The sequence below is a fragment of the Plecotus auritus genome (assembly GCF_963455305.1).
Source record: "Plecotus auritus genome assembly, chromosome: 7".
NCBI lineage: Eukaryota > Metazoa > Chordata > Mammalia > Chiroptera > Vespertilionidae > Plecotus > Plecotus auritus.
In genome coordinates, this window is record NC_137774.1 from 160,374,863 (window position 1) to 160,402,516 (window position 27,654).

The following is a 27,654-nucleotide window of genomic DNA, read 5'->3' on the forward strand; positions in this document are numbered from 1 at the left end:
GAAAGGGGGAGGGGGACTGTGCAAATAGGTGTGTATGTATGAGGGGTGGAGATTATTAGACCAGGATGGCAGCCGAAGAGGAAGAGAATGGAGAGGGTGAGGGATATGTTGAAGGCCCAGGAAAAACAAGGGATGCTGGAGTTAGGAGCCAAAGGATGTGGGAAGTGTAGGGCTGGAGCCCAGAAGTGGGGTCATTCTGAGGCAGGGTGGTGGACCCTTGACTGCCCTTCCTCATTACCTTCTTGCTCCTGAGTTTCTTCTTTCTGCTTCTCCCCCCCAGATCCCCAGTGAGCAGGCTGCTTGCACAAGGGGCAGGTCTTCCGGGTCCGAGTGAGCCAGGGGTCCACACAGCGGCTGTGATAGGATGAGCACAGGAAAGTAGCCTCAGCTTGTCCCCATTCACATATTCATCCAAGCAGATGGTGCAGACATCATGCTGGTCTTCATTCTGATAGTCACGTGTAGGAATCTGCTTCAGTTTCTGATTTCACTGGAGCTGTTTCTGGTGCTGGATACAAGGAACTATCATCACTGCTCCTGCCAAAATTAGCAAACCAGCAACCCCCCTGTGAAAGGAATGAGGTTAATAGCCCAAGAGGAAGCTATTGTCTGGGACCAGAAGCACCTGACGCCCTTCTGGTAGAGGAAGATGGCACGCAGGCACTCAGAGCTTCTCTCCCGGATCAACACAGACCAGATCCAGATCTGCCTCCGGATGGCCACACTATTTATTCCACATCATGTTCAGCAGTTGGTTGTAATTCACATTGTGGACCACAGCTGCACCACACCCAGCCTTCTGAGCATGTAGGGCCTTGAGTCAAAGGCACAGTCGAATCTCTGCAGAAGTGCAATAAAGACTGACGGGTTGGCCAGGTGGCGTCGGGGAGCATAGGGCTCTGCCCCGTGATGTACAGTCCCTTTCCACAACGTTGGAGAGAAAGCCGGGCCTTAGAGTCTGCGCCTGCATATTCCTACAACTTCTCAGAGTCCTGCGGACAATGACTGAGGAGACAAACCATGCAGGAAACATCTAGTAAAAAAAATAAATAAATAATAATAAAAAAAAGACTGACGGGTTGACCTGAGTTAGGGCTGATGGGGCAATGGGGCGGCAGGCATTGGTTGGGTGAGCCTCCGGGCTCAGGGCTCAGAGTAGACCCTAAAAAGGCTGAGAGGTCTGCAAAGTCCATGCTGGCATTGCGGTCCAAAGTCGCTCTAATGAGCCTCCCTGGCAGGAAGCAGGCAGGTTGAAGGGTGCATGGCAGAGGGAGGGAGGGGAGAGCTGAGGAGGCCGCTTCCCAGCAGCAGGAGCCAAGGCAGAGTTCTGTGCTCTGTAGGCCCCTCCTTCAGGATCCTGGGGCCACTCACCTCCAGTGCCACTTCCCTGTTCCAGAGGGGCGCGAGGAAGGAACCTGACCAGGGGAGTGAGATATCCAACCCGTTTAGTGCAGCTGCGACTGAGACACTAAGAATTCCTTTTTCAGGGATAAAACAAGGAAAGGGACAGGAGGCCAGCACAAGTGCCAGAAACGCTTCTGGAAGGGTGAGGAGCTCAAGGAAGCGGGCCTTCCCAAGCAAGTGGGAGTCTTCCCCATCCCCTGGAAAGGGTTTCCATACAGAAAGTTAGGCCAGGCCGCTTCCAGCATTGAACACTCCAGGTGAAGACCTTCCGACCGTCTCCTCCTCCCTGGGGTCACGGCCACCACTGCAGTACCTTCAGGGCTCCGAGAGTGCTCGCCACCCCTCTTTCCCAGCCGCAGCTGTTCTTGGTGAGTCGATTGCGAGAGACCTCCAGGCTCTGGTCCGCCAGGCTCGCTCCATCTCGTGTCCAGGAAAAAAAAAGCTGAAAATGTTCTAGATTATTGATTTTAATGTAGGTTTTGTGGCAGTTGAATCTAATTTAAGGAAGCACACCAGAACCGACAAGTGTGTCCTTTGTTGTCCTGCCTTCCAAAAAGTATCTGAAATCTGAGATAATTCACAAATAAATGCCACCGTTATGATACAGATACAAGGATCATCTATTTTAAAAGAATTTAACATTGTAATCATTTTATCCCAGTGATCCAATACAACCTTTTAAACCAATAAATGTCTATTTCCATTTCAAACACAATATGGAGAAAGGAATAAAATCTTATTTCTTCAGGAGGACCAGTTAACGGGCCTGGTGTTTGGACAGTAATTTTTTTCTATGGAGAAGCCTAGAGGTTTTGTTGTAGAAATGGAGCCACCTGACCAAGGAAATAACCGGAATGTAATATTGTGGGAAACATTTTCCTGTGAGCCCATTTAGAACAAGAAAAGTATCTGTTTGTTCTCAGAGTTTACATTTCAAACAGCTGCCCTCTTTCTCTTTAAGTATTATACCTAGAGGTCAAAACCTAGATTAGAAAAGGAAATTATAGACCGCTTTAAATAAAGATGTAGCAGATTGGCCAAGTCAGAAATGGAAAGGTTTTATTCTGAGCACACTGCCCCAAATTGTCCCTGTAGACTTGGGTGGCCAGAATCTCACATTACAGGTTTATTTTGCCATTTTTATACGTTGGTTCTATTTGCCAAAATATTCTTCCATTTTCCTGGATTTTCTGATTTGGGAGGGTAACAGGTTATTAAATGCCACTCACTCTGCCTGCTATAACATGATCCCTTTAAGGTTAAGCACAAAACAATAAGCTCCAAGTACAGATATATTTGAAGACTGTTGCTAGTCTAAACCACTCCTTCCTATTTCCGAAGGGGCATGGAGAGAGGAGAGAGCAGTCACAAATTGATCCTGCCAGCATTAGCTAGTTGCTGAGCTTGGCCTGAAAAGATTAAGAACTGGGAAGATTTCTTTAAAGTGAGTTGTCAGTGAGCTATACTGACCCGCCCCCCCACCACTACACACACACACACACACACACACACACACACACACACACACGGAAACAAAGATGGTGCTTCCCCTTAACCTGGAGCCAAGGGAAAGTGACTTAGAGAGACATGTGAAAATTGAAGCCCAGAGAAAAAGGGAGGGGAGCACATTGGGTCAAGCTGCATTTCCACACCCAAAGAAGTTTCTCAAACTCCAAACATAGACCTTGCTATGGGGAACCCTTAAAAAGGGATCGCATTGATATTCTATCTGAAGGAGCAAAGGTGCACCAAGACAGAGGGGTGGACACTGGAACCTAGAAACAGGGGAGTCACAGGTGTCAGCCCAAACCACTATATTAGAGAAAATGAGTCCATTTGGGATTATTTACTGTGCCGGCAGGCACCCACACCAGATTGCTACTATACCAACCACCTGTGACTGTTCCCTGTGAGATAGGCCTGAGAGAGGTCATGAGCAGGGGCTAGCCAGAGCAGGAGGGTGGCAAAGACAAGAGAAGGCAGCAGAGCACCTCACCCCTGAAACTTTCAAAGCCTCATTTGGACCCGAGGTGGGGGATGAGAGAATATTTAAGGAGCCTGGGTTTTTCTAGTATATCCGATGACACTAGAACTACACTGAATGCTTTTGTGCTTAAAGTGATTAAAGGCAGGGATGGATGGACCCAGGTTTCTTTAGTCCTGGAGTTTGTCCATTTGAGAATGCTTTTCAAAAAATAAAAATATAAAATCATAGATTAAAAGTCAGGAACAGAGCCTTGGAGGGTCCAGTTCAGAGAGCAAGGCTGTCTTCTCCAACTCTATTGTCTGGTGCAAGGATTCTGTCTCAGAAATAAAAATTGCTGTAGAGGAAATCTTTCCCAAAAAACTAATCAACTCAATAAAATGCATGTATCTGGGCCATATGCCACAAACATCCTTGAAGGAATTAGATAAGATTCAAAGCCAATAGGCTAAAATGTGTGTCCATGCCCCCACGCAAATGTTCACTTTGCTATATCTCAATCTAGAACTAGAAGGTTTAAATGATAATGAGTGTGGCTTTTAATTTGAATTTAAGATTCAGGTGGCCAGAATCTCACATTACAGGATTATCTTGCCATTTTTGTACATTGGTGGCTTTTATTTTAAATTCAATAAAATGGACAATAAATATGAACATAAACAGTTTTTAGGAAGCTACAAGATCAATCCCAAAAGGAGTGATGGTGCAAAGTGGAGCCTGCATGCTCAAGGCAGCCTTGAGCCAAAACCAATCAGCTTGACCCAAAACTATTGAAAGTGTCAAAATTAAAAGAAATGGAGTCTAACTTTCCAACCCTGAACATGACACAATATCTCTGTTGACCAAAACTTCAGCTACTCAGAAAGCAAGAAGCCTCTTTGTGGGCATAAGGTGACTCGCTTTGCATATTCTCACAGTCATGTAAATAATGGCTCCATACACACACACATGCTCTTAAACCCTGTGGCCTTGCTCTGACTTTGTCCAATTTAAAAACTCTTTGTAGGCAGATTAAGTTAACTTCCTCTTGCCTCTTTCTGTTACCATGCCTAAGTAGACAATCCTGAGCATAATCTCCATACTACAACCAAAGTCAGCTTTCTGAGGTTTGCTGCTCAAATGTCCTCCAGCCTCACTGAGAACGTTCCTACCAATATTTGAATATGTACTCCAAAAGAAGAGAAAAGGACTGTGGAAATATTGCCTATATACCAGTATGTATATATAGTCATTTAAAAATATACGGAATTTGAGAAATGAGGAAGTAATGCCCATAGAAGGAGAGGAAGAAACTGCATTTGCCACAAGGAAATAAATAAAGCTTGGGGACCAGATCAAATCCTACCAAATGAGCAGCTGATCCAACCGAAGAAAAGTGTCCAGCAAAAAAAATAAAAATAAAAAGGCACTCAATAAACTCTCTCTCGAACCAAATGATTCCTTCTTCAAACATTTAACAAAAGCTACAGTCACAGTTAACCACATACTTTCTTTCCCCCTTTCATTTATAAATCCAAAGGAATCTATTATTCATGGTTTTGGCTCATTTATATTCAACTCACCAAAATGTTATTTGTGAAGAGACATGTGAGCTCAAGAAGACTTGTGAGCCTTTTAAAGACAATTTATTGTTAGAACTCATGATACAGTGTGATGCCAAGTCTATAAACACCACAGACCTATAGCTTAAACTTCGCATTAGGCTTCTTTCCATTCCAAAGTGGCCTTGAAGTTGGCAAGGGGTCCGTTTCTCCCTCGAGTCTTTTCAATGTCCAAAATGTCTGGAAGAGGATGATAAATATTAATATATGTTTGGCCAAAACATTACAGTAGATATTGAATTTGGTCTATCACTAACATAAAAAGAAGTTATCAGTTTTATATTATCTTAAACCTCAAAAGAGTGCCCAGAGTCTATTAAGTCCTCAATTAGGAAATTCCCCAAGTAGCCAATTATAATTTTTTCTGCTTGTCAATGATGTGTTATTTCTAGTATTAAAACAACAACAACAAAAACACAACTCTGTGCTCATTCCGGACCGTTGGTCTGGTATTAAATATCAGGCCACTTATCTATAATAATAAAAGCACAATATGCTAATTAGACCAGACATCCTTCCAGATGTCCTTCCGGATGACCTTCTGGATGAAGCCAAGGCTGTGAGGGAAGCCCGGGTCCTGGGTGCCTGCCAGGTACCAGAGGGAAGCTGGTGCCAGCAGCTGGGGGAAGGAAGGCCTACTCTTGCACGAATTTTGTGCATTGTGCCTCTAGTGTACAATATCATTGTTTGTATATTTGTAATGAACATTACTGCTTTACTCACCTTATTTATGCCTATTTCTGTTCATTCTGTTACTAATTTTACTTTAAAATGTTCTTTATTTTGGCACCATTTTAAAATTTCCTAATTAGTTCTATTTTCTTCTATTCCTTTATCCTTAAAAATGAATGTCAATGAGAGGGTAAAGGTCAGGAATAGAGAATGCAATTTGGCAGATAATTTTCCCCAAATTACAACTTCCTTCATCTATCAATGCAAAAGAGACTGATCTCCTGATATTGTCTTTCCCCTTTTGCTGGTTACACATCCTTAGCACTTACCATGCCTTCCTTTGGTTTTCTTGACAACTTTTTGTGATGGTTCTCTCAGAAATGAAACCTGGTTTGGAAGATCTAACTCTTCTTCCAAATAACTGGGAACATACAAGTATTTAGAGGCTGAGAACAGGTGAGTATGTCAACAGAACAGCGAGTCCAGAGGGGCCAGCTAGCTTTCTAACCTCCACTTCTATCACTGTCTAAATACAAATGTTAGCAATTACTTCGATAAACGGAAAAGCCTTTACTCAACATTTAGATAAGAATTCACATTCAACTATGCCAGAAAGGGGTGTCAGAGTGTCTTAAACTCTCAATGCAGAGATTATAGATACTTTCTTATGTGCATCATGTTAGGTTCCATCACTGTAACATGAATCCCACTCATCACAAAAAGGCTAAATGCAGCTCTTAATAGCAGTTAGGAAAATTCTAAACTACCTCAACACTGACCAGTTTTGCCTGACATCAGCCTCCAGAGTGAATATAAAATTCATTGTGTGACAAAACAAGTGCCTATCGTGTTGTGGCTGTCATACCCACCCTGAGGCCTGACAGTGCCCAGGAACAACCTGCTTCTTCATCAGAATTGCCAGGTTTATCAAGCTCATCTTAGGCCACAGCTGAAAAGAATACTCTATGTGCTTAACTCTGCACCCTTCCTCCCAAGCAGGCAACAATATGACTCAGTGTTACGTGCACCACTGTAAGTGTGAAGCCATTCAAAACAAAACCTTTGTGAAGCAGAAAACAAATGGCCCGTAATCTCAGCTTTCAGAGCCAATAGGATGTTTGCTCTCCAGAGTGAGGGATGCACCCCATAGCACACAAGGTGATTTATGGGACTGGAAAAGAAAAACACTAGAATGTCTATTTTTCTTTTTCTCTTGACCTTTTAAAATTCTGTTACCTGTGTGTTTGTAATGTACACAGTGAAGAATGCATAGAATTTATAATCATATATAGAATTATATGTATATACACATACATAAAGATACAAGACTATAAATAAGTATGATGGTAAGGTTTTTGGGCCCATGCCTAATGGGACAAGAGTTCTATATAAGAATAGAAGTTTTCCAGGCAAATTTTAACCCAAACCTTTTTTCCCATCAAAATTCAAGACATTTACAAACCCCTTCCCACTATAATATCTCAGGATATTTATTCACATTTGGGAGAAGCATTCTGCACTGATGACTTCTGTGGCATTTTATTTTTCAAAGTAAATCTCAGGTGAGAATATAATGCCATAGTTCCCCTCGGCACATCTTATGGGGTCAATGTTGGTGTTGTTAGGTACATCATCTATGTCTCATTTTCTAGTAAATATCCAGTCTTATAAAAAAATGTAGACAGATTTAGAAGAAATTTCAAGTGCAATTAAAATATATTTGACCTAGTTGGCTCCAAGTAATATTTAAAGTCATATTCTCATATAGACAAGAGGCACTTTTTGATGAATAATTTCTGGAGAAGGTTCATTAATATGTGATTAAGTCACATCTTGGAGAACAGCCACACATCTTGATGAAATATGATTTAAAAAATGTGTTTTTGTTCCAGTATGTCATTTTATCTTGGGGATGGTAGGCTAGTAAATATATTATTTATTTTTGCCAGATTTGGGCCACATGGAACCATAGATCTTAGTCATTTCAGTTCATTATTTTTTCATTACTTAAACCAGCAGTTGACAAACTGTAGCCCATGGGCAAAATCTGGTCTGCTCCAAGTTTAGAATGGTTTTTATATTTTTAAATGGTTAAAGAAACAAAAAATAATAATGTGATATGATAGGTGAAAATTATATACAATTCAAACTTCAGTATCCATAAATAAAGTTTTATTGAAACACAACCATGCCCATTCCTTTACATGTTGTCTATGGCTACAAAGGCAAAGTTGGGTAGTTACAACACAGACTTATGGTTCCTCAAGCCTAAAATATTTACTCTCTAGTTCTTGACAGGAAAAGTCTGCTGAGTCCTGGCCTAAGTGGACCCAAATCTGAAATCATCATTTTCCACTTTTTATGTAAAGTCAGGCTATACTTGCCTATTTGATTCTTTTAAGACTTCTGCAAAGGAGATAAGTTCCGATCCATTTTACTGTGATTAGGCAGAAAAAGAAAGGCAGATTTATCTATGTATGTAAAACTATTCTAATTGCCCACATGGGTCATTTGTTCTAAGTTCCACCTTTACCTTAATTAATTTTAGTGGGTAATTAATGTCGCTAATTCATTTCACAAATGTACCACCCTCTGTAGCACTTTATCTGAACAGATATAACCACAGTTGCACCTGAGCCAGAACTCCTGATTTAAGTCTTATCAAAACGAGCTTAAAGGCTTATTAAAATGGAATTAGATTGGCAGAGGAGAATTTTGTTCCCCTCGAAATACTGGCACTTCTCCCCTTTCCTGAATAGTATCCAAATAATGGCTTTCTCCATGGCCGTCCTCAATGGAGGGCACTTTTAGAAATACTGCTAGTGTGCAGTTATTCCAGAATCATGGCTCTTCACATTCAACGTGATCTAAAGGGCCATCTGACTGTTATACAGCAACTTCATCACTTTAAAAAATATATTACAGGGGACATGAAATGACAACAAAACAAAGAAGATATGAATGATAGGACAGGTGGTTAAAAGAGGCTTGGAATTTACACCTTTGTCTCTTTCTTATGATATTTCTTTTGTCTTTGATTTTTCTCTGCCTGGAATGTTCTCCTCCCTTCCTTTCCTGGTCAAGAGCTACTTCAGGTCTGAGTTCACATTACTGCCATAATTATGCCTTTTCCCTATCAATCCAAAGCATTTCGTGTGTGTCTTTATTAAAACATTTTTTATGATATGACAGCTAATTTTTGTTTTGTTTTATTTTTCACATGTCTGTATCTTTACTGAGATTACTAGCTTCTGAGAGAATTTTAAAACTGATCTATTTTCAATAAAGTAATTTATCATTAAAAATTAAAATTTTACTTCTAGTGAGTACCATCATAACTACTTATTAGAGGGAAAACCTCTCATTCTCTCTCTCTCTCTCTCTCCCTCCCTCCCTCTATTTCTCTCTCTCTCCCTCTTTCTGTAAATATGCTAGCAGGAAAGTATAAAAGACATTCACAGCCCTTTGGCTGTCCACCACCCAAGCCTCCTCATAACACCACCCAGCCCCGTTTAGAAATTACCTTTCTCCCAGGTGCTGTGCAGTTCTGGAGTGAGGCTGTGCCCACTCACCACAAACAACAAAGAGGCAGGCTGTCTGTCCCCAGCTCCACGCAGCCAGGGGCAGCCAAGCAGACCCCTCTCCAGGGCCCTTTAATCTCTCCATGGAGTAGCTCAGGCTGTGGGGACTGGATAGAAGCTATTGATCATGGTGGTCACATTCACTCTGCTCCTGCTGGGTAATACCAGATTTCTACTTTCTCTTGGCATCTCACCATTTTCCAGACCCAGACCTCCAGCCTTGCTCTGATTGTCTAACAATATTTGTCCAAAATCTCCCTTTTTGTCTAAGATGACAACTATTACTTTCTCTGGCTTACAAGCAAAAATCCTGACTCATAAAGGTAGTATCAGACAAGAATTACTCAAATTTACCTGAGTGTGAAAAAAAATGCCAATATATTTAGTGAATAATTATCAGCATCATTATCATCATCATCATCATCACTACTGTTTACATTTAATGATCCTTTACTATGTGGCATTTAATCCTCACAAAAATTCTATAAGGTAAGACAGTTCCCATCATTATTATCTTCTATGGATAAGAAAGCTGAGGCAGAGAGAGGACAGATAGCTCAGTGCTGCAGGGTCACATTCCAAATGCCCAGCGCTGTGACTGCAGCACAAAGATACTGGGCTTCAAATTGACTCCCTGTTCTCCACCCTCCTATCCAAGGTAGAACCACTGTTAGGCTACTGATGAGTCTATCGCTGTCCTTGGTCCTGAGCCTCAATTTTCCCATCCCCATCCCCAATAACAGGGTTAGTCCCAAGGACTCTTTCAACCCTAACATGCCATGATGCTATGTTAACAATTATCCAGACCATCATCTTATACCTTCTAAGACTGGGCTTCCAGAGGTATGTCTGAATACACATAGAATAAGTTCATAGTTCACTTAGGTGCATATGTTTCCAGAGTGGGATAAATAATTCTTTTTTCTTTGTCTTAAAACCTAAAACAATATCATGTAATTGTCGAGGTAAGCATCAACATAATTTGGAAGCTATGTCAAAGATGAGTGTTGTAAAATTAACTTTCTCCTTAACCTTCTACATCATAATAGATGATAAGTTTAAATATCCTAAAGAATTTCCTGAGAGAAGATCATAATATTTTATTGTAGAAATTGAGTAGTAACACTAATAAACTTACAGTAAGAAAGATAGCATCAATATCTCAAACTTTACTCATTTAGAAATAAGATTGCAAAAAAAGACCTTTTAAAAAAAATATTGTCAGCTTGCATGGCAGATATTAGCTCCTAGGTAACTATTCCCCAATTCTGTGCAATCATTTTGTAGAATAATACAGCAATTAAGAACAGGGGTTCTGCAGGAATATTACCCATCTTTCCTAGCTGTGTGATCTTGGACTTCCCTTAATCTTCTGCATTGCAGTTCTTTTATCTGCAAAATGGTGGTAATACTCATAAACCCATGAGATTGTCATAAGGTTAAGTGAGGTGATTCATGAAACTGCTTAAAACAATGTCAAATGCAAAGACATTAATAATTGTATTCAAGCATTTATTATCATTAGCATTCATAATAGCATTACTGTTTTCCATTTAGTGCATCTTATCTTGCTGCCAGAATTTTGTCTCTGCTGCTGGTACCTCTCACAATGTCATGCTCTTCTGACATTGCTGACTATACCTAGTGATTGCTATAGAAATTCCCATCTCTAGTCTGGAAATAGGATATCACCCATGTTGGTTTCAACCTGAACACAAAAACAAGCTCCTTTTTAATTTCCTATGTACAAGTGAAATCCGATGACAAATTTTAATAGGCTGTGCTGGGGTTAGAGGCCATGGATGAGTTATAAAGTATGAGAAATAATTTATGACTCTTGCCCAGAGCCATCCATATATTTTGTATCTATCTATCTCTCTCTCCCTCTCTCTCTCTCTCTCATACCTGGCAACCACTTCCACTTGAACAGTCATATCATTACTCCAACCACAAGCCAACACTCCCTTCACTGTATTGATGACTTCATGATTTAAATCTACAAGCAAACTCACTCCTTACCCCCAAGTGAAAATATGCTTTGTACTCTTTAATAACCTTATCACAAAACGCTCTTTCAAGATGAATCGTGATAAATAAATAAATAAATAAATAAATAACATTCAATGTCCATGAAAATCCTAGTAGTGGAATAGTTTAACTTTATAGACTCCAAAATATAGGTAATATTTCTTATTAAAATGCTTGCTGTCCAAACTTAGAAACAGAATAGATTTAGATAAAATTGGTGATATAGGCCTATTTGGAGAAAAGTTATACCTCAATTTTCAAACTCTTACTATTGGATATCCAAAATTCAAGATATGAATAGATTCAGATAATTCACAATAGTCCTTATTAGCTGAACTTTCTATTGGAACTATCACTATTTCAACTTAAAAACTACATAGATTTGAATAATAAGATATTAATGTATTATAATAGTTGGTATATTTGTTAGAAGTTGGTATATTTGTTAGAATCAGGTTGTTCGTTCTTACCTGTGTTCTCATTAAGGTAGAAGAGAGGATGTACAAATTTATTTCATGAAGATGACATACTCCAAAATCAAAATCTGGAAAAGAAACACCAAAAAAGAAAAGGTAGAGAAATATAAAAAATAATAGGTCTCTATGTTTGCCGCCTATGATTAAATGAGCATAGTTTTAAATTGCTATTTCCCTGGGGGGCAGGGGGGAAGCTAAAACTAATCGAAGATATTTTTAGTGTATGTTCCATTTTTCAAAAGCCTGCATTTTATTTATTTCTTAAGAGGTTAAAGATTAAAAACTCATCTCAACATCTGAGGCCAAACATTCTTAATTTTAAAAATGTCTCTAGTTAATTTTATTTTTCAGATTTTATCTTTGAGCATACTTTATCAAAATCAAGGTTTGAATTTATGATTTATTTTGAATTCTTTGAATGTGATTATAAAATTAAACCAATCTAACAATAAACATGGCCCCTTTTTGCTGAAACTACCAAAAATATACATCACTTTGGTAATATTTTCTAAAATACTTTTTCACTTGTTAAATAATAGAACTAATGTGGATTCACGTGTGCATGAGCCACGGGTCAAGAATAATCAGTAATAGCAGCAGAAATCATGACCACTACCAACCTGCTCTCCCCTGAGCCAAGTGATTCTTAGGACTCAGTGCTTAAGCAAGTAGGTGGACTGGCCAGTTCAGAGACAGTGAGTCAGATGGGAAATGAGGATTCAGATCCCTGGGAAGGAGCACAAACAGATGCCCACACAGATGGAGGAATAGGGGACAGCCAGCAAACAAAGTATTCAAAGGGCTCAGGGTCTCTTGGATAAGATAAAATAACTGAACATAACATTAGGGAAAGAAGCAATAGAATAGCAACATAAGACCTGTGTGACTATAGATTAGTCATTACCCTACACAACCCTCATTTTCTCACCTGTTATGTAAGGAAGTTGGAGTAGATGAACTGTGAATCACATTTTAGTTTTAAATTCAATAACTCTACACAAATCATTTCCTTTTACTCGTTTGTACTTGAAATTGTCAGTTATATTGGTTAGTGGAGGAAAGTAGTAAAATATTAAGATAAAAAATCAATGTATAATGATTTTTGACTAATATGGTGTGCATCATTTATGTCAGGGACTTCCTATTATTTTTTAAATAAGGTTTTACTTTGCAATTACAGTTGGCATACAATATTATATTATTTCAGGTGTACAACATAGTGACTTGAAATGCATATAACTTATGAAGCAATCACATCAATAAGTCTAGTACTCATCTGACACCATACATAGTTATTAGAATATGTTTCAATTATACCCTTCTGAAAATTAATAATTTTACATCAAGGTTCAAAAGAAAAGGATAAAAGGTGATCTGGAGGCAAAATAGTAAGAGAAACTAAAAAAAAAAAAAAACTGTGCTTAACAGTCTTTTCATAAGTCATTTCAAAAATCCATAAATTATAAACTACTTTATCTTGAGCCATTAACCTTCAGATGTTTCACATTCTGCATTGATTTAAAGATATCATTCAATTATGAGTGAGCCACTATTTCTTGAAGAATCTCGCCATTACCATTTTATTAGCAGAAGTGGAAATAAAGACAATTGATGAGAAGGCTTTGTATAAAAAGAAATATTTTCAACTTCCCACAAATTTAATATAAAGATATAGATGCAAGATCATAAAGTAAAGATAAATGTAACATTGATTTAGGTAGAAGGAATTTATAGAAATCATATCCATTTATTTAATCTCATTTATTATTTAACCAATATTTTATTAGCCTAGAAATCTTCTGTCCTGTGGTCTTAGAATTTGTTTAAATTCTCTTAAAGAACAAAGACTATATTTTCCACTTTCATAATGGTTCCTGAAGAAGTATTTTGTCAGAGTAAGCTAGATTTTCCCAACTGCTGGTGTAAATTGGCCATACCAAAATCATCATGTAGAATCTGGACTCTTTAATATACACTATAGTAAAAAGCACTGTTTTCTTTGCCCTATCTTTTTAGTATAAATTTGCATATTATGACTTGAACTACTTTGACATTGTACTTTATGTTATTTAAACTCTTATCCTTTGGCATGCGGTCTTATCCTAAGCTGGCGACTGGTTCCACTTGATTTTTATAAATGTCAGAATGTCATTTTGTTAAAAGAAATCTCATTTTTATCAGCTCGTTCCAACAAATGAAATGGTTGCAAATGTGTTCTGAGCAAGGTATGGGCACTAATAAAATTCATTTTCTGGTAGGAATGAAAGCACACATAATAAATCACTTCTTCTTTACCGGTAATACGCATGAGCAGCATACTCAAGCAAGCAAAGAGATGCTGCCGGGCAGCATTTCCAACCTTTTCCATCTCATGGCACACATAAACTAGTTATTAAAATTCTGTGCCACACCAAAAAGTATACTATATTTTTTTGCCAACCTGACAAAGATAGCTATAATTTTGATATATACACACCAGTTGGCTATTGTTGTGTTGGCTGTTATCATTTTTTTATTTAACAATCTAAGGGAAAAGAAGTCAGTGCCCCTGACTAAAAAGTCAAGTTTTGACATGTTTTAAAATTTTGTGTGGCACACCAGTTGAAAATCGTTGCTGTAAGTCAAATGATTTCCTGGAAACTGAGAGTGTTCCCCCTTAAAACATAAGTAAACGGGCAAGCATTCTGAAAAGATCAATATATCTTAACCAAGCAATTTTCTTCTGTTCTTTTTTTCAGTGTCTTTATTACTTAACTATGAAGGTTGCTTTTCTTGACCTATTCTTTAGTGTTCCTATAGTGTTCATCTAAGAGGAACTATGAGCAAAATGTTCATATTTTCATTAAGTCTGCAAAACATCATTTTACGTTGTCACTAAATAAATGTCTACTGTGTATATTTAGGTCCAGAGAACTTTGTGGGTAAGATTTTTTAGCATGTCCTTTGCATAGGTTTGGGAGATTTATTTTCCTTTTTTTTTCACCTCACTTTCAATACTAGACTTCTCGCACATGTAACTGCTTTTATAAATTATGAATATTTCTTTTAATCACAGCAACAGAATTTTCTTTCAAAATATCCTTCTCTGACATTGCTGCCAGAAAAAAAGTGCCATGGTAGATAAAGCATAAAATAAAAATTCTTTTGAAAATTCTTCAAACACCAAATTCTCCCTAAAGGTAAAGAAAAAATAATTAGAGATATACTACTTCTAATTAGCAAAGTCCTTCCCATGTTACTGAAGGAGAAAACTTCATTAAATATTTGTTGACACAACAGACAGACTGATGGGAGCTTACCAGAAGCCATTTATCAGTATCACATTTTTTTTTTAATTTTCTTTTTAGACATTGCTGGTCACCAATAGAAAGAAGTGGATGAGGGCTACTGGGTTTCCCTCCTGCAATGCCACAACCACAGGATAGCTTGCAAAGAAAAAAGCCTCTGATGAAATGTAGCCATGCACAGAAGAAGGAAAAATAGTTACACATCCATTCACACATACTATCATGTACCTGTTTTGAAAACCAAATTATGTTTTTACTTTTCCGCCTAGAGGTACACAGACCCCACTTTGCCTAATAAGTTTATTCAAAGAAGATATGGCAGTATCCTAGCAGCAGGATTAAACTAATAGGCTAGGCAGAATCAAACAGCAAAATCCCCCACATGCAGCTGCCACAGAACTGGTGGGAACCCTAAGCTCAGAGCACTCCCCAGCAAGGCTCTCAGGCTCACCAGAGTCTTATACCCTGGTCACTCAAGGGGGATCATGCCTGCAAAATACTCCATCAAAATGTCAATGTCACAGACATAAAAAAAAAAAAATCCTAAAATGTATATGGACCCACAAAAGACACTTAAGGCTAAAGCAATAATGGGAAAAAGGAGTTGAAGTTTCCTGATTTTGTACTATACTACAAAATAATATGGTACTGGCATGAAAATAAACATAAGGCCAACAGAACAGAATTAAGACCCAAAAAACAACCCCTCACATATATGATCAATTGATATTTAATAACAGAACCAAGAATACTCATTGGAAAGGATATTCTCTTCAATGAATTGTTGATAAACTGGATAACCACATGAAAAAAATAAATAAAATTAGACACTTACCTTATACCACTCAGAAAAATTAGCTTGCCGTGAATTAAAGACTTAAACATAAGACCTAAAACCTTACAACTCCAGAAGAAAACATAGGGCAAAAGCTCCTTGGCAGTGTTTTAGTGGGTATGACACCAAAAGCAGACTAACAGAGGCAAAAATAAATGTGTGGGACCACATCAAACTAAAAAGCTCTGCACAGCAAATGAGATGATCAACAAAATTAAAAGATAGCCCATAGAATGGGAGAAAATATTTGAAAATGATATATCTGATAAGGGGTTAATATCCAAAATATATAAGGAACTCATACAACCCAATAGCAAACAAACAATCTGATTTGAAATGGGCAGAGGAAATAAATAGGTATTTTTATAAAGAAAGACATACAAATGGCAAAAAAAGGTTCATGAAAAGATGCCCAATGTTACTAATCATCAGGGAAGTGAAAAATAGATACATACCACAGTGAGATATCACCTTGCACTGTCATCAAAAGCTGTAATAAAAAAGATAAGATTTAGTAAGTATTGGTGAGGAGGTGGAGAAAAGGGAGCACTTGTGCACTGTTTGTGGAAATGTAAGTTGATGCAGCCACTTTGGAAAACATTATGAAATTTTCTCAAGTTTTCAAAATAGAACTACATATAATCCAGCAATCCCACTTGATTATATCCAAAAAAAAAGGGAAACCAAATTTTGAGATAACTGCACTCCTATGTTTATTGCAGCATTATTCACAGTAGCAAAAGTATGGAAGCAACCTAACTGTCCATCAATGGATGGACAGATAAAGATGGAGTATATATAATGGCATATTCCCTATCAAGGGAAAGAAGAACATCCTACCATTTGTGACAACATAGGTGGACCTTGAGGGCATTGTGCTAAGCGAAACAATTCAGAGAAAGATAAATACTTAGTGATATAACTTATATATAGAATTTAGGAACTCATTGAAACAGAGAGTAGAATGGTGGTTACCAGGGCTTGTGAAATGGAGGAAATGGAGAAATGTTGGTCAAAGAGTACAAACTCTCAGTTTTAAGATAAATAAGTGCTGGGGATCTAATATACAGCATTGTGATTATAGTTAACAATACTGTGTTGTATACTTTAAAGTTGCTACTAGAGTAGGTCTTACATGTTCTCACAGTAAAAAAAAGAGAAATGGTAATTATGTCACATGATGGAGGTATTAGGTAATACTATATAGATATTAGTGTATTAAATCAATGCATTGTCACCTTAAACATACACAATGTTTTTTATCAATTAATCTAAATAGAGATGGAAAAAATAATTTCTGCCAATTCACATCTTGAGCACAAATTGTTTTACCAATATCCACTGTACAATTTTTTTGGCTTTCTATAATTGATCAGAAATGAAATTAGCTGGCACACTTTTACCAGCCACCCAGGAAGACTAATTGGGCTTTGATTAGCTTTTCAAATGCTAACTAATCCTTCCTGCAATGTGGATTTCTGTTAGAGCACTACAATGTTAATTAACTGATCCAAGGGACAGAGTATACTGTGTGTCTGTGTGCGCATCCCATTGACCATGCCTAATCACATTCATTATTGTGATTTTCAAGGATTCAGAATAAATCCCTCACTCAGCACAAGTTGGAGATTCTCTGGACATTGCCTAGATCTGGCTTGAGAAATGTGAATTAAAGGCTACTGAATTATTCCCCTTCCCTCCAAATATCCACCACCCCAATTACTGTAAGTGGCACATAAAAACAATCAGCAAACAATTCATTTCTTGAATTGAATTGATCTGAACTGAATTGAATCAAATCGAATCAAATCAAATTGACCAGACTCATAAAGAGAAGTTTTCTCACATTCCTTAGGTTCCAATACCAGAACTGGCAGCCACCACAGTGGAGCCAGATTTATTGTTGAAACAGTCACTTCCTAGGCCCCAGCATCCCAAAGTCAGGTTCAGATAGGAGCTAAATTATCCTGGGGTTGGGGGAAGGGCTGTGAAAAGAGGCCTTTTCTCAAGGCTCAGATTTCCTTTAAATAAGATTTCAGATTTTTAAAATTCCATAAAGTAATTTATTATCATAAGGATTCAGGTGCCATATACACTGAGTGGCCAGATTATTATGCTCTCTGAACGAATAATAATCTGGCCACTCAGTATATATATATGTTAGAGGCTTGGTGCATGAATTCGTGCATGGGTGGGGTCCGGCCAGCTTGGCCAGGGGCAGGGGACATGGGCGGTTGGCCGGCCTGCTTGCTGGTCGAACTCCTGGTCGAGGGGACAATTTGCATATTAGCCTTTTATTATATAGGATATACACTGAGTGGACAGATTATTATGCGTTCAGAGATCATAATAATCTGGCCACTCAGTGTATTTCCTCTGGCTTATTTTTTTCTCTGCTCCCGGGGGTCAGGGGGAGAGATGTTTCAAAAAATTGCCAGAATTCTGCTAAGAGAAAAGACCTTTTCCCCCCAAAAAAAGAACTATTCACATTTAATAGTTCTTGCTGTAAGGATGTTCAAGAATTTAGAACAACCTCTCTGCAAAGCTCATTGACTTTTACTGCTGGCAGACGATTGAATAGTGACAGGTCCTTCGTGTTTAGTTTGGTGGGACATTTCTGTTCGGCTCCCAAATGACATGACTGCTGGGAAACCTGCCAAACTTCAGTGTTTCCTGCCAGATCTGATTGATCTCACAACTAACCTCTTGGTAATTGGAGTTCTATTTCTTATACCTGGCTATTGGGAAGGGTCGTGGTTGGAGACAGAAGCTTCTCTACTTGCTCACCATCAGAAGAAAAAGACATTTATTTCATTCACTCCATCCTTGTGGTATTTAGCAGCAAAAGCAATTTTATTTCAAAATCAAAGTTCACAGTGCACAGTGTTCCTGTCAACATTCAGATATGAGACAAGGACCACCTACTTGTACTGTGCGAACCTGTACCCACACCACCGGTTTATGCTGCCACTACCTTCTTTCTTATCTTGCTTGAAAAGATGACCATTAACTTATACTTCAGCTCACATAATTCTCTATGCAGAACACTGGCATTAAATAGCAACATTGGAGTCAAATTATTTGTGTATGCTTCTCTCTCCTACATTCAAACAAACTCTTTAAAGCTGAAAGATTCACGATTGCATCCTTAGCACTTAGCTCTGTGCCTGGCCTGTTGTCATGACCCTGGATGGGTTGAGGGGGGTCTTTAAACATCATCCACCTATTGCTACCCTTGTTAGACAAGTTCTCAGTCCAACAGGTTTATTCAGTCACTCCATACATCCTGAGGATGTTAAGTCATTGAGAGCAGGAAAGGGTGAGTTCTCTCTCCAGGATTTAAATATCAAAGATGGGTATGACAAAGCATTGGCTAGTTCTAATGTTCTGTATATAAATGACAAGAACTAGCCTAGGTAGACCAAAAATATTAGGAGTGTCCTGCCAGGCAAAGTGCGTAGCAATTTGGAGCAAAAGGGCCAATGAGAGTGAGGATGGCACCAAGTCAGGCATCCCCCAATTCATCACCATGCCTGTGTTGGCTCTGGCATGAAGATATGCTGAAAGTCCAAAGGAGGAAATAAGTTACATTTTATTAAAAAGACAAAGAAAGGAGCATACTCAATTGAAAGAAGCTACAGTATTTTATTTAAGGACATGAGTTAGTTTAGCTTATAAAGAAATTTACAGTATGCAAAATCACTTAATACTCAAGGCATTAATATGTGACTTTCATTAAAGTGTTGAGGTCTATACATTTTAGAATAACTAAGACAAAAGGTGGAAATTAACCTTTTCTCAACCATTGCAATTGAACAGGGTTGTCAGATAAAAAACAGGATACTCAGTTAATTTTGAATTTCAGATAAATAATGATTTTTAGTCTATCACAAATATTTCATGGAATATGCTTTTTCTAAGAAATTGGTTTCTGTTTATCTGAAATTCAAATTTAACTGGGCATCCCATGTTTTTACTTGCTAAATCTATCAACCTTTCTGGGTGTCAAGATATATCTAAATTTCTAAAGACATCAAAAATATAATTTAGCTTGTCATAAAATTATATTCAAATGTTCAAATTCTGACAGATATTTGAGACAAATGTAGTTTCCTGTAATTTGTAGCAAAAACTGAACCGTGATTACCGCCTGCCTTTTATATTCATAACAACAAAGAGCTTTAGGAAAAAAATAATCAGAATGTTTCCCTCCAGTATCTGGCCATGCTAGTTCCCTTGCTTTTTATGTTGAATCATCAGTTACAAGTATAAAGTTGTTTCATTAAGCTCTAGGGTAGGAAATACAGTGAGGTAAGGGTGGCACTTACGTGAACACAAAATTTAGGAGAGAGTAACAAAAAAACTCAGCAAACTAAATAAATTTTACTGCAATATTTTTAACAATCTAAATTAAGGCAGCTCAGCCAGTGTAGCTCAGTGGTTGAGCATTGACCTATGGACCAAGAGGTCACGGTTCGATTCCTAGTCAGGGCACATGCCTGAATTGAGGGCTCAATCCCCAGTGAGAGGCATGCAGAAGGCAGCTGATCAATGATTCTCTCTCACCATTGATGTTTCTCTCTCCCTCTCCCTTCCTCTCTAAAATCCATAAAAATATATTTTTAAATAAAAATAAATTAAAGCCAAATAATTTTATTATAAACAAAATATCAAAAATTTAATTGAAGCCCTAACCAGTTTGGCTCAGTGGATAGAGCGTAGGCCTGCAGACTGAAGGGTCCCAGGTTCGATTCCCGTCAACGGCATGTACCTTGGTTGCAGGCACATCCCCAGTAGGGGGTGTGCAGGAGGCAGCTGATCAATGTTTCTCTCTCATCGATGTTTCTAACTCTCTGTCCCTCTCCCTTCCTCTCTGTAGCAAAATATATTTTTAAAAAAATTTAATTGAAGACAGGATCTGATCCTGCATTTTCATAACTTGGCTCCACTTGCCTCTCCCTCATCCCAGCCCTGATTGTTAACCTTTAAGATACTGATGAATACCCACGTTCACCTGGATGCTTTTCTTGCCTGCTTCTTTGACAGTGATGGCTCTCTCGTCAGGGCCTGCCGTCCACCTGCCTGTGTTGTTATTTTGTAAGCTGAACTGAGATTCCCTGAAACCAGCACAGGCCACCCGTACATCATCAGGCTGTGCAGTACACAAGAACACCATATCTAAAGGGACACCATTTCTACTATAGCCATCATAGAGGAAGGTTATTCCCTTTTTTCTATTTTATATGAAACTGTTGTATGGACCAGCAGTGACTCCATGATTTTAAGATGGAATCCTAAACTGCAATGCACATTTAATATCTCTTAGCCAGAAAGTGCTGTGTTTGAAGATGGAAATATGGGATATCTGCTAGCCCTCAATATAAGCAAATATTCCTCTTTCTGCGTGGTAGAATGGTAATATAAGTAATTGTGCAAGCTGAAACAATGCAATGTGAGCTTACTAATCAATAGGGAAGATTACAATTGTTTCATGACCTTTAAAAATTGTTGTCAAAATATTATAAACTTCCTTACTGTTGGCTATGAATGTACATAATAAAAACTATCAAAAACTAATATTTATTTAATACCCTGTAACTCAAAACATTAGAGAGTTTTTGAGTTATTTCTTTGTAAAAATATATCAAGGGTCCTTTGAACAGTTTGTTTTCTTCTCATCGTGTAATTTACAATATGGAGTAAGCATTTTTTCTATGCCTTGGCAAATTGTCATTTTCCTTCCTAAATTTGGATTGGCTTTCAATATTTTTTCCTTTGTGCTTTTATGTCATGAGATATCCCCCAAGAGTTCCTCTAATGTGGTTTTTTGCCAGCGTCACCTCCTCTGAGACATCTTCATCCTTTTCACTACAACCATGTTCCTCATTGACGTTGGTAAGTTCTCCATCACTAAGCTCTTCTGGCTGTTCTTCTAGTGTCTCTTAAACAGCGGATGTGTCCATGTTTCCATGGTCAGCTGCTCCTGTAACTCCTACTTTCCATTAGAAACTTTACCCCCAACATTATCACTTTTGGTTTCTCTGATGGACTTTCAGCTTTTTTTTTTTTTTTTTTTTTTTTTTTTACCAATTTTTCTTCCTGCTATCTGGTTTTGTGAAATGTTTTGTCATGTCTTGTTCTTGGTGCATGAACCAAATACCAACAGACTTTGAAAAAGTGAGATGATTGATCATTAATCATAATGCCCATCAGTTATTTATGTATTGATTTGTAGTTTAAAGAGCTAGTAGTAAAATTTACACTTTAGGCAATTACACATACTTAATATACTAGGGTAACTGACATTTGACCCATGTTGTTGTAACTAAAATTCATGCATATTGGACTATGCAAAGTAAAGGCAGCCCATATTCTAATTTTTCTCTTAATACTCCTTCTGAAGTTAAAATAGAATTGGCTAAATAGAAAACAAATTACATAATTGAATTTTAGCAGATTTTTCTCCTATTCCCAAAGTATATTTTACACAAAGTATATTTTCATAGTCTCTCAGTCACTTTCTCCTTCCAAAATAATATATATTCTAATAACTTTGTCCATACTAACAACCTCATAGAGATGAACAAAGGGAATTCCTTGGTTCCATTGTCCCTCCCAGACAACATGTGCAGGTATGGCTAACTCCTCAGCAACCATGCTGAGGTCAACCCCATCACAAACTCCTTTTTTTAAATGTTTTTTTAATTATTATTGACTAGGGGCCCCGTGCACGAAATTCGTGCGGGGGGGGGGGGGGTGTTCCTCAGCCCAGCCTGCCCCCTCTCACAGCCTGGGAGCCCTCAGGGGATGTCCTACTGACAGCTTAGCAGGAGGCGACGGGGCTGATCAGGGAAAGGCACCAGCCCCATCACTCCTCTGCTGTAGCCACTTCCAGCCATAGCAGCCACTAAGGTATTTTCATCAACACGGACTCCAGACCCTTCACCACGAAAAGTGACAACTTTCTTTAGGCATTTTTCAAGATGTCTCTTTCATAGGATATGACCTTTCTTTCTTTCTTTCTTTCTTTCTTTCTTTCTTTCTTTCTTTCTTTCTTCTTTCTTTCTTTCTTTTTTTTATCCTCACCTGAGGATATGTTTCCATTGATTTTTAGAGAGCGTGGAAGAGAGAGGTAAAGACAGAGAGAAACATCAATGTGCAAGGGACACCTCGATTGGTTGCCTCTTGCATGAGCCCTGACCTGGGCCCTGGCCAGGGAGAAGCCTGCAACCTAGGTACATGCCCTTGATCAGAATCGAACCCGGACCCTGTGGTCAGCAGGTCAAAGCTCTATCCACTGAGCCAAACCAGCTAGGGCAGGATATGACATTTCTTAGCCCCTCCAGCAGTGTACCTTCATTTTTTCCTCCAGGAGTGTGGTGGAAAACCCTAGATCACCTTCTTGGATTCTTATTACCCAAGTAACCAAGAATACTGCAAGTAGTGGTATACAGGAGCTTAGCCAATGAGCAGTCAGAAAAGGTGTTTACGCTCTAACTGGTTTGGCTCAGTGGATAAAGCGCAGGCCTGCAGACTGAAGGGTCCCAGGTTTCATTCCTGTTAAGGGCATGTACCTTGGTTGGGGCCACATCGCCAGTGGGGAGTGTGTAGGAGGCAGCTGATTGATGTTTCTCTCTTATCAATGTTTCCGACTGTCTATCCTTCTCCCCTCTTCTCAGTAAAAAATCAATAAAATATATTTTTTTAAAAGAAAAGAAAAGGTGTTTACTCTGGAGCTCATGCACAGAGGACCCCCTGTGTTGTGTCCACTAGGCTAGGGGCATGTCCCCACAGCCTGGGGGGGCACGTCCCCCAGGCCAGCAGCCAGCCCCACATTGTGGGCACCGGCCTGGGGGGCATGGACCTGGGCCACCACTTGGCGCCTACACACACATGCTGCGTTGCTATGGTGACACTGCGGATGTTCCCAACCCACCCCTAGCCGCTTGGTGCCTATGCACGGTCCTACAGGCTAGGAGCGGTCTGGGTCCCGAGGATGTTCCCAGGACCCAGGCCGCTTGGAGCCTGCATATGCAAATTAATCACCATCTTTATTAGGTTAATTTGCATACTTGCTCTGATTAGCTGGTGGGCATAGTGGAGGAACAGTCAATTTGCATGTTTCTCTTTTATTAGTGTAGATTTCAGAGAGAGGAATGGAAAGAGAAATAGAAACATAAATGATGAGAGAAAATTATTGAAAGGCTGCCCCCAGCCCCCCCCCCCCCCCCCGACACACACACACCCTACTGGGGATCCAGCCCAAAACCAGGGCATGTGTCCTGACTGGGAATCAAACTGTGACCTCCTAGTTCATAGATTGACACTCAACCACTGAACCACACCAGCCAGGCGTCATCACAACCTTTTTATAGCATGCCTCCCTATATAGTTTAGAGCCTGGATGATTTCATAGTCTCCCTTGAAGTAAAGATTCTGTATGTGACCTAACATCTACTAAGCAGATACAGCCACTGAGATTTGAAAGACAGACGTCAGCACTGAGAGGCTTAGGCTCACTTGTGGTCTTCTCTCTCTCTCTCCGTCTCCCTTTCTCCCTCCATTCCACTCCCTCTAAAAATCAATGGAATAAATATCCTCAGATGAGGATCAACAACAACAATTAATGAGTCAGGAAATTCAGACATCCATGAGTTCAAATGTATTTTTACTTTCCCATTTGATTAGAAATTGACTTTCTAAACACCTATATTTCCAATTCCTGCCCATGATGATTTTCTGAAACCTATATCTTCTTTTTTTATAAATATATTTTTATTTAATTCAGAGAGGAAGGGAGAGGGAGAGAGAGAGATAGAGACAGAAACATCAATGATGAGAGAGAATCATTGATCCGCTGCCTCCTTCACGCCCCACACTGGGAAATAAGCCCGCAATGCCAGCATGTGCCCTGAGCTGGAATTGAACAGTAAACTTCTGGTTTATAGGTCAACCACTGAGTCACACTGGCCAGGCTGGAACCCATATTTTCTATTAATGGCATTCCTTACAAGGCAAGCAACACAGAACAAAGGATGAAATTGAAAGAGAACAAAGGTTGAAGGAAAAAAAAAAAAAAAATATATATATATATATATATATATATACACACACACACACACTAGAGGCCCAATGCACAAAATTGCGCGAGACCCAGAGTCCTGTCCACTGGTGCCACGGGACCCATCAACGCACCTCCTGGTGACCAGTTGTTGGTCATTAAGGCGTTACGGCCACTTGGCCTTTTATAATACAGATATTTTAAAAAGTGACTGGCTACTTTATTCCTTCCAAAGAGATGGACCACAGTGAATCATAAGGGAAGGGAATAAATAAATAAATAAATAAATAAATAAATAAATAAATAAATAAGTTTTAAAATGTCACAGCGACATTTCTCTCCAGTTAGAAGCTCAGGTTTATTTTTTTAGTCTCAAATGTTGAAAGTGCCATATTCTTTACTGTTTCCCCTGTTGCATGATAACTAATGTTTAGAATGAGATTTAGAGAACTGAAAGATGTATGTTTTTATCCAAGTTCTGGTTCAAACTATCTCCATGAGTTTCAGTCAATCATTAAACCCAGAGTCTCTACTTCACAGTCTATTAAGATGAGAACTATTTTCTAAATGGTCTCTAAGATTTCTTCTTGTTCTAACCTGGTTAGTTTCTATGATTTTGAATGTAAATTTACATCTGCCAGAGCCAAAATATGTCATCACACTATGAACTTGTTTGCCACCAATGAGAGAAAATGGACACCCTACAAATAGAAGCATTTGATTCTCCACAGGATTTCTAAATAATAATTAAAACATTGATCATTCTGGGCTATAGGTTAATAACATATATTGACAACCTTTCCAGTGCTAGGAATATAAAACAATTATTTTTAATGGTTGCATCTGTTCAGTTAAAACACCATGCATAGAATGTGTACACCATAGTTTATTTAATCATTCCCCATTGTTAAAGGTTGTTTCCAGCTTTAGCTATTATAAACAAAAGTCCCACTCAACATCCTTGTCTGTGCCTCTTTTTACACATAAGAAAGTGATTCTCTAGCCTTTATTTCCTAGTGTAGTTACCGAGTTCAAAGGTATTCAAGTTTCCATTACTCATAGAAATTCCAAGATGCCTTTCTAAATATCTCCCTAGTTTCTTCTCCAACCAGTAGTGTGCCAGTAGCTTGGAAGTAATGTGTCATTTTTAATTTTATATATCCCCAAACACTTCTCTTTTACAGACTAAAAGTTCCCTGTACATATTCCTTTACCTTGTGACATAGTTTTCAGACTTTTCATTGTCATAGTAGCTCATGCCAGTGTATTAATCCTTTCAAACTGTGCCAGCCAAAACTGTTCAAAAGTTAGAGAGCTTTTTCTATAAGGGTCCAGGTAGTAAATATTTTAGGCTTTACAGGCTAGGTCATCGCTGTCACAACTAATCGACTCTGCCAAAGTGGTACAAAGGCAGTCCTGGACAATATATAAACAACTGACTATGTCTAAGTTCTAATAAAACATTATTGATAAAAGCAGGTAGTCAGCCAGATTTGACTTATAAGCTATAGCTTGTTATAAATTATATTCCAACTATAATTTACCCTGATCTGAAAAATAGAACTAATGGCTAATGAGGGATGACATGTGTATAGAGGAAACTTAAATCTAATTTAGAGCTCAGCATACAGTGTGTGCACACTAAATGTTTGTTGAATTAATAAATATGACAATTATCTATGAGGCCTGTGAATGATCCAACATCAAATATAAAAAGAGAATGTATCTGAAAAATATTATTATAGGCAAAAAACCTAGTAAGATAATATTTCCTTAGTGTTCTCAACTAAGATGCAAGAATAGATGTGTTATTTAAAACTGAGGTGGGAATTCATGGAAGAAAATATGTTGAGATGAATGCAGAGATGAAGAGGGAGCTGGCTGAACAAACTCAAAATGCAATAACAAAATGTAAGTCTACTTTCAAGACAACAAGGTACAGAATTAAGAAGTGTTCTATCACACAATTATGCATTTTCTGATTACAAATGAGTTGATTTTCTTTCTAGTTAAGCATTTCTTTATGGTTTAGCAAAAATTAATATTTACTCATATAAGCTTAAATTGAGTGACTACCATATGCCAGGCACTGATAAAAGAATTCTCCATCATTGTCTCATTGAATCAGAACCACCATATGAAGTCAGGAGGAGTTTTCTTCCCCATTGTACAAATCATGAAATGAGGGTTGAGGGTAGGTCAAGTGGCTGAACCAATGTCACAAAGCAGATGTTCTCATTTCTCAAAAAATGAGCCGAAGCTCTTTGGTGCATATTAACAATCACTTCATTTACTCTCATAATTCTGTGAGAAGACTGGTGGGTCCTCCTGCTTCCCAAGATCATTACTAGGGCTGCAGTTATCTGAGGACGTGACTGAATCAGCTCCTTCATAGGACAGAAAATTGCCCTGGCTGTTGCCCATGAGGGCAGTTGGACCTGTCAACCAGAGAACCTCAGTTCTTCTCTATGTGGAGTCTTCATGAGGCATAAGCTTCTCACAGTAAGGTGGCTGGGTTCCAAGAAACAAAAAGTAAAAGGTGTCAGAGTTCTTGCATCCTGAACTGCAGCATCTTTTCTGTCACATTCTATTAGTCAAAGCCAGTTAATACTAATGCAGATTCAAAGAGGAGGCAAATAAACTCTACCTCTTGATGTGAAGAATGACAGATGTGTACCAAGAATTAAGAAATGATTGGTAGCCATCTTTGGAAATAATGGTCACA

General features: G+C 38.5%; 1 pseudogene across 1 annotated transcript; it reads right to left on the minus strand.

The window, feature by feature from the left end:
- Positions 1-55: 55 nt before the first annotated feature.
- LOC308252787 (E3 ubiquitin-protein ligase RNF167-like) lies at positions 56-27,353 on the minus strand (annotated as a pseudogene). Its single transcript has 7 exons — positions 27,224-27,353; positions 21,709-21,809; positions 20,873-21,020; positions 11,741-11,814; positions 10,573-10,634; positions 5,991-6,082; positions 56-920 (listed from the first exon to the last, which is right to left on the minus strand). The product of its transcript is annotated as an E3 ubiquitin-protein ligase RNF167-like (transcript).
- Between the last annotated feature and the right edge of the window lie 301 nt (positions 27,354-27,654).